Source organism: Bombus vancouverensis, chromosome 15 (assembly GCF_051014615.1).
Source record: "Bombus vancouverensis nearcticus chromosome 15, iyBomVanc1_principal, whole genome shotgun sequence".
In the NCBI taxonomy this organism is placed as follows: Eukaryota; Metazoa; Arthropoda; class Insecta; order Hymenoptera; family Apidae; genus Bombus; species Bombus vancouverensis.
This window is the reverse complement of record NC_134925.1, coordinates 8117504-8128554: the sequence shown is the minus strand read 5'-3', so window position 1 is coordinate 8128554 and position 11051 is coordinate 8117504.

Genomic DNA, 11051 nt, shown 5'->3' with positions numbered 1-11051 from the left:
CCTCGCGGTATAATCTCCTGGAACGACGTTTTCCCTAACCGTGATAATCTTCTTTTCTCTCGTCTTTCGACGGAGATAATTGACGACACGCGACGATCACCACATCAGTTTTTAATGAGCGATTTCGAATCACTTACAGCGATTTTCTGATTATCGTCTGAATTTCAAGGAGAGTAATTAAAATCTTCCTCGAGGAAGAGTTACAGTTTGAATTATTACGACGACTTTTATCGTCAATAATTTTGATCAATCAATGGTTCAGATTTTCCGACGCGTATCTTTCCGAGAAAAAATTCTAATTCAGAGTCATCGAGCAATGACGTATTCCAAAGTATTTCCTTTCAAGAGGATACTAATTTAAATGATCGCGTCAAAAACATTATAACTTGACAAATTCAGGCAGAAAAATGATGTATCAGTAACTCTTCTTAAAATTACACCAGGCAAAAAGCCACGCTTCAAAGACTTACGCACGAAAATTGTAAATCGCTTTCTTTATGATATTTAATAATATTTTTCTTAACAATTTTATACCTCGGATAACATCGTTTCCCGACAACGAGAGGAAAAAGAAAGGATCAGGAGCGAAGGTGGATACGAACAAGAAGGTAGTTGAAGAACGAAATTAAGGTTACAGAGCACGTTTCTAGGAGCGGGAGGTGGACGGTTTTCGTTTCGGTCGAATGTGCGACAGTGTCAGGACGTTAACCGTGAAATATCCATCACTGCCGTACCGAGAAACCAACGACGGTGTTCCGACTTCGGTGGATCGGGTTAGATAAATGTAATAGTCCATAGTTCAGCTTGCTAACAAGGCTAGCCCCCAAGATCCGAGATAAAACTACGGTCCAGCTGACTCTGCCTGTTTATAATGAGGCGTAGTAGGACCCGATCACCGATTAGGACATTCTTCGGCGATACTTCATCAATCACCGAAAATCGCGGCCAAGTTTTGTGACGCAAAACAATCCACAGTCCTGCCAAACACTTTGTATTCTCCTGAATTAACGAGCTTTAACTCCGTCTGGACTTCTATGGGAAATTATTTCGAAAGAGTTATGAGAAAACAATGAATTAATAATTAGCCATGCGTTGATCGAATCTCCTAATTTAAACTATGCGGAAACTATTCGAATCAGAGAACAATTTTCCAGAAGTTTTCTCCAAATCCGAATCTGATTTGTGAAATCAAGTGATAACAAGTATAATAACAAAACAGGTAAGCCAATTGTAATAGTAATAAATAACAATGACGTAATAACGTATACGAAAATCTAATAATATAAATGGTAAAATTGTAAGAATTTTAAAATACTGATAGAGAGAAAGGAAAAAGACTATTCTCTGTAAGTAAAACAGACGGTTGGAAATAAACTGTGGATATTTATGCAAATTCATATTTTCACGAATACAATGTTTTACAAAACAATTTATGATTTGGGAAAGGGAAACAAAATGGTAAAAATTACCTACGTTATCATAGAGTGTTACTTTAAGAAAAAGTTTCCTATTATACCATGAAATCGTAAAACGTATCTACTTTATCGACCATCGCAAACAGAGTACCGGCACTTTTTAAAGGCAGGATAGACAGGATAGACATGACATTAAATGGGACCATTGACTAAGGACAGGAATCGTAGGTGATGGAACTCCGCATCTCACGTTTTAAAAATATCAACCTCGAAAAAGATCACAATGTTTTTCATGTCCTCTACAATCTGTAACGTCACATTACGACGATTGTAATTATAAATCCGTTTGAACCGTAGGTTTGAACACACTCCGTATATTCGAACAAAACTTTAGTTAGTGCTCGATTAAATAAACTTCTGATTATTGAATTCATTTATCTAAACGTAAAATCTATTATACGAACGAGAAATCGTAGATACGTTAAGTATTGAATTGCCTGAAAAGTTCGTTCCGATTTACATTTCTATTTGATATACGTTTATTGAATTATATAGGTGTTATTTTGTTCGACAATCTTTTTCTATCTTTCACGCAACTTGAATATTCCATCCTTCGTTTTCTCAGAGGAAAACTTTTCAAAATGGTCATCTTTCGTATGGACCACATTTCTAAAAAATCGGAACGAACTTTCTGGGAACCCCGATATTTACGTAAACGTTAGTTGCATGAGAGGCTCGAATAAACAAAATCCCAAAGTATATTAAACATAAATTACAGACATTATTAAATAAGATACTGTAAGTAATTAAATTGATAATTGAACTAAAACAATATTTTAACATAATTATACATTAGAAAGTAAAACAGAGTTGCGTGTGTGAAAATATATTAGCTTCATATATTTAATAATTAATTGTTTAACAACGGTGTAAGCTTAGACGGAAGTTAAGAAAATTTATAAGTTGTTATAGAATATTATGATGGATTGTAAAAATCATAAATCTAATTGAAATATATAAATTCTTTTCCCTTTGGAATGGGTGGTCATTTTTTACTACCGATCAATTTCAAGCTTGACTATAATAATGCACTTATTTTTGTTATAAACTGGCATTTAACATAAATTATCATAGTTCTAAATCAAAAATTAGTACCACAGAAGTGTGAATATAGTTTTAGCTTGTAAAAGCTATTAAAATTATAAAAATGGTCATTGCAAATTAATTGTTGAAGGCGTCAACTTACAATAAAAACTCAAAAATTATTAAATTCGATTGTGTTAGAATGGAAAAACCAAGTTCTGCGATATCAACAAATCGTTACAGTTTGATTGACTTTCCGGCACCTTGACATATACATGGCATCAGGTATATAAGAAAAACGCGCCTCGCGCGTGAGCTGTTGTGTGTAGACCGCCGTGCAGTGAAGATCGAAGAAGAACTTCTACGAGTTAAGGTAATAATTTATAACATTTAAACCACCAATCTATAACAGTTAAGCTATTAATTTATAACATTTGAGCTGTTAATTTGTAACGTTTAAGCTATTAATTTATAACATTTGAGATATTAATTCATAACATATAAGCTATTAATTTATAACGTTTAAGCTATTAATTTATAACATTTAAGCTACTAATTTATAACATTTAGACCATTACTTCATTGTATCTAAACTATTAATTTATAACATTTAGATCATTGCTTCATTGCACTTAAACTATTAATTTATAACATTTAGACCATTGCTTCATTGCATTTAAACTATTAATTTATAACATTTAGACCATTGCTTCATTGCATCTAAACTATTAATTTGTAACATTTAAAACATTAATTTACAACATTTCAATTATTAATTTTATATATTAATTTTGTATATTTAAACTATTAATTAATAATATTTAAGCTATTAATTTATAACGTTTAAGCTATTAATTTATAACATTTAGACTATTAATTTATAATATTTAAGCTATAAATTTAAACTATTAATTTATAACATTTAAGCTATTAATTTATAACGTCTAGGCCATTAATTTGTAACTTTTAACCTGTTATTTTATACATTTAGCCATTAATTTATAACATTTAAACTATTAATTTATGTCATCTAAGTCATTAATTTATAACATTTGAGCCATTAATCCAAAACAATTACTCCATTAATTCTTAACAGTTATAACAATAATTTATAACCACATTCTCCCACTAATTCAAAGTAATTATGCTGTTAATTTATAGCAGTTGCACCGTTAATCGGTTGTAACTCTACATTCATTGATTTCAATCAATACCATCAATTCGTAGTGAGTGAATTAATGATTTATTTTGTTTTATTTTATTAACGAAACCTATCAAGTCCGTGAAGTGCTACTTTATTTCTATATAGCATTATTTTTTAATTTTAAATACAGTATTTAATTTCTCATTTCACTATTTCGTATAAAACCTGTGGTAACACAGCGTGTAATTTTAAGATGTAATTTTCCATGTCTGCTCAAAACTAAGAAAACAACACCATATTCATGGAATCAAGGAAGCGAGTGCAATTTAACCGAAGGCAACCGCATCTTTTCTGTAGCTGGACATGAGTCAGAGGACATTTCAAATCATGTTGTTGTTTTGCCTCGGAGTATCAAGACCGTTAGATTACAAGCAATATAAGAACAAATAAACTCCGGGCAAAACAATATCGCCGCTACAATGTCGCTTTATTATAAAATAATTTTACATCTCTGCTTCCAATGCTTAAAAACTGTTTATGTAAATGGGACCCGAGCGTAGTTACCTCCTCGTGGTGGGTCCCGGTAATTGGTATCGTTTCCCAAATAATAATACACCAAGTACTATTTTGAATATTAGTATTATTATTTGAGAAACGATATCAAGCTAAAAACTACTTGAACATAGTCTGGTCTAGATCATCCAAAATAGTTTTGGTGATCTAGACCGGACTAAGACCCCCCCGCGGGGGCGCCGTGGGACATCGTGGGACACCGTGGGACACCGTGGGATGCGTGCGTCTTAGTCTTAATTAATCGTAAGGTAGATACCTATGTTATGTGCATTGTGAGCTCATTCTGTACAAAGATACTTATCTATCTTGGAACGAAAAATAAAAATCTCGTCTCTCATGATCCCCTCGCTTACCACACTGGAAAAATTGTTTCCGCGATTTATCGGTTCACGGTCGCTCAGTTCTTTCAAAACGTAGCGTGACGTACTCGCTCGTGCGTATTCCGGGTACGTGCGGGTCAACGTACACTGGACAACTCTTTGGATTCGTAAGTCGCCCCAAGGACACCTCTGTCCTGGTGACTGCTCGACGACTGCTCGACGTTCGCATCGTATCGCGGGAGTTGTCGTCGCGCCGGTGATGCTGGCGAATCTGTTGGGGATTCAGTCGTGGATCTGCAGTCCTGTCCGATTGGTACTTTGGTACTCGGTCAGGGACCTGCAATTTCACGTCCTCCGTAATTCTGTTCGGGCCCGCGGGAGTGGACCCCACTGTTCAGTTGAGGTCAATGCCTTCGTAATCCTGTTCAGCGGTCCCTCCCCGCGAGTGGACCCCACTGTTCAGTTGAGGCCTCTTGCCTTCGTAATCCTGTTCAGCGGTCCATCCCCGGGTTCCACATGTTCAGTTGGAGTGTGTTAAGTTGCTGGCCTATGTGCTGGATCCACGGCTGAATTACCCGTGGATCACTGGCATCATCGGTCGGCGCCATCGACCGCGACTCGTGTAAGTTTCGAACGGCGAAACAGGAATCGAGTTACGGTCAATTCTTGGGCTTTCCGCTGAACCTCGGGGTTATCTCGTGTACTGGGGTACGTCGTGTAGGTTTGTTAGTTCTTTCGAGAGATCGCGATCTCGTTCGTTTCGGGCGCGGCGCGATTTTCTCCTTTATCATCTGATTCATCGGGCATTTTCTTGTTTACCCATTTTTAAGGGATACTTATTGAGATCACGTTAGAGTTTATAACTTTTCAGTATCTTCAATATCTTACAGTGTCGCAAAAATAGAACGATAGCTAGTTTAGTACAGCGACTCGTATGTCCCTTCTGCGAGACACGAAATGGTATATACAGTGTCAGTATCTACGTTTTCTTCCTTTCATTCCAAGTTAGATAAATGTGTGTTTGATACCGAATGATGCCAGTAGGGATGCGAATTATTGTACGATATTTGTACTGATCGATGTAATCGTTGTGTGGGAGATGAATGTTGCGTTACGTAGGCTTTGTTCTACGTTTGTAAAGATTCATGTAAGCGCTGCGTCGGGGATATGTGTTTCGCAGTTAGGCTACGAAACAACTATTTCCATACGCAGGCCCATGGTTAAGTAGAGTCAAAACTCGACATTCTGCCAACAGGTTGAATGTCGAGATCGATGTGTAGTGCTACAAATACCCATGGGCGGGTCTCGTGCGTAGTCACCTCCTCGTGGTGAGACCTGGTAATTGGCATCCTTTTCCAAAAATTAATCAGTTGATTAATCTTTGGAAAACGATGCCAAGCTAAGAACTACGCAACAGTCCAGTTTGGATCACCAAAAGCCTCTAAGAGAATTTTGGATGATCTAGACTGGACTGCACCGTGGGACATCGTTGGACACCGTGGGACGTCGTCGGTCCAGTGTGGGTCACCAAATGCCGCGAAAAGAATTTTGGATGATCTACACTGGACTGCAACGTGGGACATCGTCGGTCCAGTGTGGGTCACCAAATGCCGCGAAAAGAATTTTGGATGATCTACACTGGACTGCAACGTGGGACATCGTCGGTCCAGTGTGGGTCACCAAATGCCGCGAAAAGAATTTTGGATGATCTACACTGGACTGCAACGTGGGACATCGTCGGTCCAGTGTGGGTCACCAAATGCCGCGAAAAGATTTTTGGATGATCTACACTGGACTGCAACGTGGGACATCGCCGGTCCAGTGTGGGTCACCAAATGCCGCGAAAAGAATTTTGGATGATCTACACTGGACTGCAACGTGGGACGTCGTCGGTCCAGTGTGGGTCACCAAATGCCGCGAAAAGAATTTTGGATGATCTACACTGGACTGCGACGTGGGACATCGTCGGTCCAGTGTGGGTCACCAAATGCCGCGAAAAGAATTTTGGATGATCTACACTGGACTGCAACGTGGGACACCGTGGGATACCGTCGGTCCAGTTTGGGTCTCCAAAAGCCTCCAACAGAATTTTGGATGATCTAGACTGGACTGCATCGTGGGACATCGTTGGACACCGTGGGACGTCGTCGGTCCAGTGTGGGTCACCAAATGCCGCGAAAAGAATTTTGGATGATCTACACTGGACTGCAACGTGGGACATCGTCGGTCCAGTGTGGGTCACCAAATGCCGCGAAAAGAATTTTGGATGATCTACACTGGACTGCATCGTGGGACATCGTCGGTCCAGTGTGGGTCACCAAATGCCGCGAAAAGAATTTTGGATGATCTACACTGGACTGCAACGTGGGACATCGTCGGTCCAGTGTGGGTCACCAAATGCCGCGAAAAGAATTTTGGATGATCTACACTGGACTGCAACGTGGGACACCGTGGGATACCGTCGGTCCAGTTTGGGTCTCCAAAAGCCTCCAACAGAATTTTGGATGATCTAGACTGGACTGCATCGTGGGACATCGTTGGACACCGTGGGACGTCGTCGGTCCAGTGTGGGTCACCAAATGCCGCGAAAAGAATTTTGGATGATCTACACTGGACTGCAACGTGGGACATTGTCGGTCCAGTGTGGGTCACCAAATGCCGCGAAAAGAATTTTGGATGATCTACACTGGACTGCAACGTGGGACGCCGTGGGACAACGTTGGACACCGTGGGACACCGTTGGACACCGTTGGACACCGTTGGACACCGTGGGACACCGCGGGACACCGTGGGACACCGTGGGACACCGTGGGACACCGTGGGATATGTCTTGGCTATGTCGAATCCATTCTGAGCCCATTCTGTACAATGATACTTATCTGACTTGGAACGAGATATAAAAATCTATTCTTTTTTTCCACTGAATCTTGCGGTTATTTTGTGCACAGGAGTGCGTCGCGTGAGTCCATTGATTCTTCTGAAAGATCCCGATGTATGAAATCATTCTCTTATTTCAAACCAATTTTTAACGAATTATCTTATTGTTTCAAAGTGAGTTATAACGTCATAAACTTGCAAATTAGTAACAGGTAGATTCAAATACCTCGAAACAAGGTTTCGCGCGCGTTTGCACAGTATTCTTTAAATATATTTAGTGGCGAACTTTTGAATTCTTGCAAATATTTGCCATTATTTAAAACACGCAACTGTAGTGTATTTTTGGAATGTATATTTCGTATTCTAATAACGAAAATTCACAGTATATATTCTAATTGCGAACAATATTATTCTTGCAAACGATTGCATTGCATTCACGTTATTCATGAGCATTTGTTTGCTATCGAAAAATATCTCACAATTTTCAACTAAATAATATTTTTCAAACTTGTTCCAATTTCTTAATAATAATCTTTAAGCGTAAAAAAATAGCAGTATTTTCTAAATAAACGTTCGATAGGAAAAAGAAGAAAATTGTCGAAACGACGTTTCGCTTCTTCCTCAAACACCCCCCCCCCCCGCCCTTAAACAACCACCATTTCCACCACTGGACTTTACACGGTTCCTGCCTGATGTTAGTCTCCCTGATGATATTCGCTGGGGTGGCGCAGCATCCATGGTACGTCCTCTGTTTCTCCGCATCGAACGGTGAGTCGCATGCATTTTTGTTCCTCCGGTCACTCAATCATGTCGTAGGATGAAAGGTCCGAATCGGCACGGGTGACCGGTTGTATTACGTAGAATTTTTTGCGAGCATAGTGACCGCGGGTATATTTTATACCCGTGAGTAGTAACATTCTTTTTTTAAATTTATTAGTTTAGGATAGGTCTTCTTGCACAGCGCGATTATAATAATTAGTTTAAATACATACACTTGAGAATATATTCGTGTTATTTATAAATATGCATGTTAACATTCCGTATAAATATTTGCAAATGGCAAATATGTACACGAATATACCTGTTTAACATACTTGATTTTAAGCAATAAATTAATCGTGACAATATCAAGTCACGTTCGTTTATTTCATTTCGGTTAGAATTTAAAATATGAGTCAAAATTCATTTTTTCCCGTACAAGAATGTGTGAAATTTTACGTGCAAGAAGACACTTCGCGGCAGGCAGATTTTTGAATCAAAGCAATAATTTTGAACACTGCTTCTGCACTTTCGAGTATGTGCTTTGATAAAGAGATCGCCTGAGAATATTTCTTTCTTAGTAATATATTTAGACTCAATTATTCCATTTGATCGAGTCTCAGTCTTTTTCAATTAACGCTACCTTTTTTGCAATATTAAAGTTTTGTTCTGATTTATTAAATTAATAAAGTAGAGTTACTTAGTTACTATTAAATTAATAAAGTAGATTTAATCAGAAACGAAGTAGTAAAATATAAAATCAAAGAACGTTAGTCCGTTAAATAAAAATTATACAAACTAATCATTTCTTTTAGATCAGGATTTTCAGGTTTAACCCTTTCCGTGCCCATTGTCAGGATCTCATTCACGTGCCCAGGTGCTACTTGAATGGGAGAAAGACACTGGGCACGATGATCTAGAATTAAGTAATGTAATAATTTGTCAGCGACTGACGATGTGTTAGTGTACCGTGCACGACGTATTTTCCACGTTATGTGTGTGTGTTGTTAGGCCGTGGAGCTGCGTCGCTTTTTTTCATTCGTTAAAACATCAAATATTAAAAATGTCGAGACATATATCGATTCAATTTACGTCTCGATACAATCACAATTTATGATAATATCGCCCACGCGATTAAGTGTAACCACGCTTTAAATATTGCCGTAAATTACAATTACAATTCCAAGTTTACTTACATTTATTTTAACGATATCATTTCTTCAGATGTGTTTTATCACGTTTTACGCAATGGTCACTAGCCTTCGTCAGTCGATTTCAGGAAAACGGTACGTATCTTAGAGTGTGCATGGTGTGTGTTAAGCTCGGGTGTCGGAGGCGTCCCGGGACGTCCTCTCTAGTGTAGGACCTTTGCGCCCGAGCGTTTGTGTGAGAACCGTGGAGCGAGTGTGTTGGTGTGCCTGTTTTGCTATTTTTTAAATATAGCGCTAGGTAGGATAGGTAGTATACTTTCTGGTGTGTCTGTTAATTATAAGTAGGTAGGGCCGGGCAGGTTGGCACAGTCTCTGGTCGGGTAGGCGCGTTTTCGCGTGACCAACCTGTTTCTGGAAATCTGATTTGAAAAATCGACGGTGAAACTGGCACGAGTAGAGCATGCACTCGTCTCTGGTTTTGCCTATCGATTTTTCGAATTTCGCGGTCGCGGTCGCGAATGGGTCGAAACGAACGTTTATTGCTCGAGCACGCACATGCGAGTGAGCAACGATCACTGCTGCGATCGTTGGTCAGTCCATGTGCACTTCAATCAGCTTCCGCGGTTTATATTTTTATTTTCAAGTTTTTTTTTTGTTTGCGATTTAGAAGTCTCGAGCTTAGATGTAAGTTTCAGCGGGCATTGCGCCCGAAGAAAGAAGAGGCTATAAGCCGAAGAGGCCCGGCAAACTGCCACTCAAGAGGGCAACTACTAATGGCTGCCCATCCTCTGGGTCATCCAGAGCATGGGAAGTCATTATTGTTACTACTTTGTCACTATGCTCGATTTTAGTATTTGTAGTAGTAGAAGTAGTAGTAGTTTGCTTTTTGGCCGATGTATATATCGGTCCATCGTCCCATTGGGCAAATCGCGATTTTTCTTATTAGTGTCGCGATAAATTAATTACGGGTTGTATTAGAGTTGCGAAATAACATCGCGGCTTTTAATTAGTGTGGCGAGAAAATGATTACGGTTTGAATTAGAGTTGCGATAAAATGATAATCGCGTTTGCTTTAGAGTTGCGAATTACGATATCGCGATTGTCTTTTGCAATTTTTATTATGAATTTTTATAATTTCTTATAGAACTATACGTATCAGAATTTATCTTGTTTTCTATTGTTTGAAATTACATTATAAAAATGTTAGTTTTCAATCAATTTATTAGTATTGCAAGTAGCAATACCAGAATATTTGAAGTAGCTTTTTCATATAGTAAATAGTAATTTTCATTGAATTCACTGTAAAAATTAGCGTTGCGATAATGAATGATCGCGTTTTGTTAAGTAGAGTTGCGTTTACAAAATGCCCAAACCCTCCGACTGCATTTATCGGACACTGTTCCTGGATCACACGTACAGCTACAAGAACTGTACATGTGTGATCGTTCGTCGGCAACCTTCTAAATGGTTGCACTGCGATATATCGGCCCTCCACTCGCGATTTTTCTTATTAGTGTCGCGACAGATTAATTACGGGTTGAATTAGAGTTGCGAAATAACATCGCGGCTTTCTATTAGTGTCGCGAGAGAATGGTTACGGTTTGAATTAGAATTGCGATAAAATGATAATCGCGTTTGCTTTAAAGTTGCGAATTACGATATCGCGATTGTCTTTTGCCATTTTTATTATGAATTTTTATAATTTCTTATAGAACTATACGTATCAGAA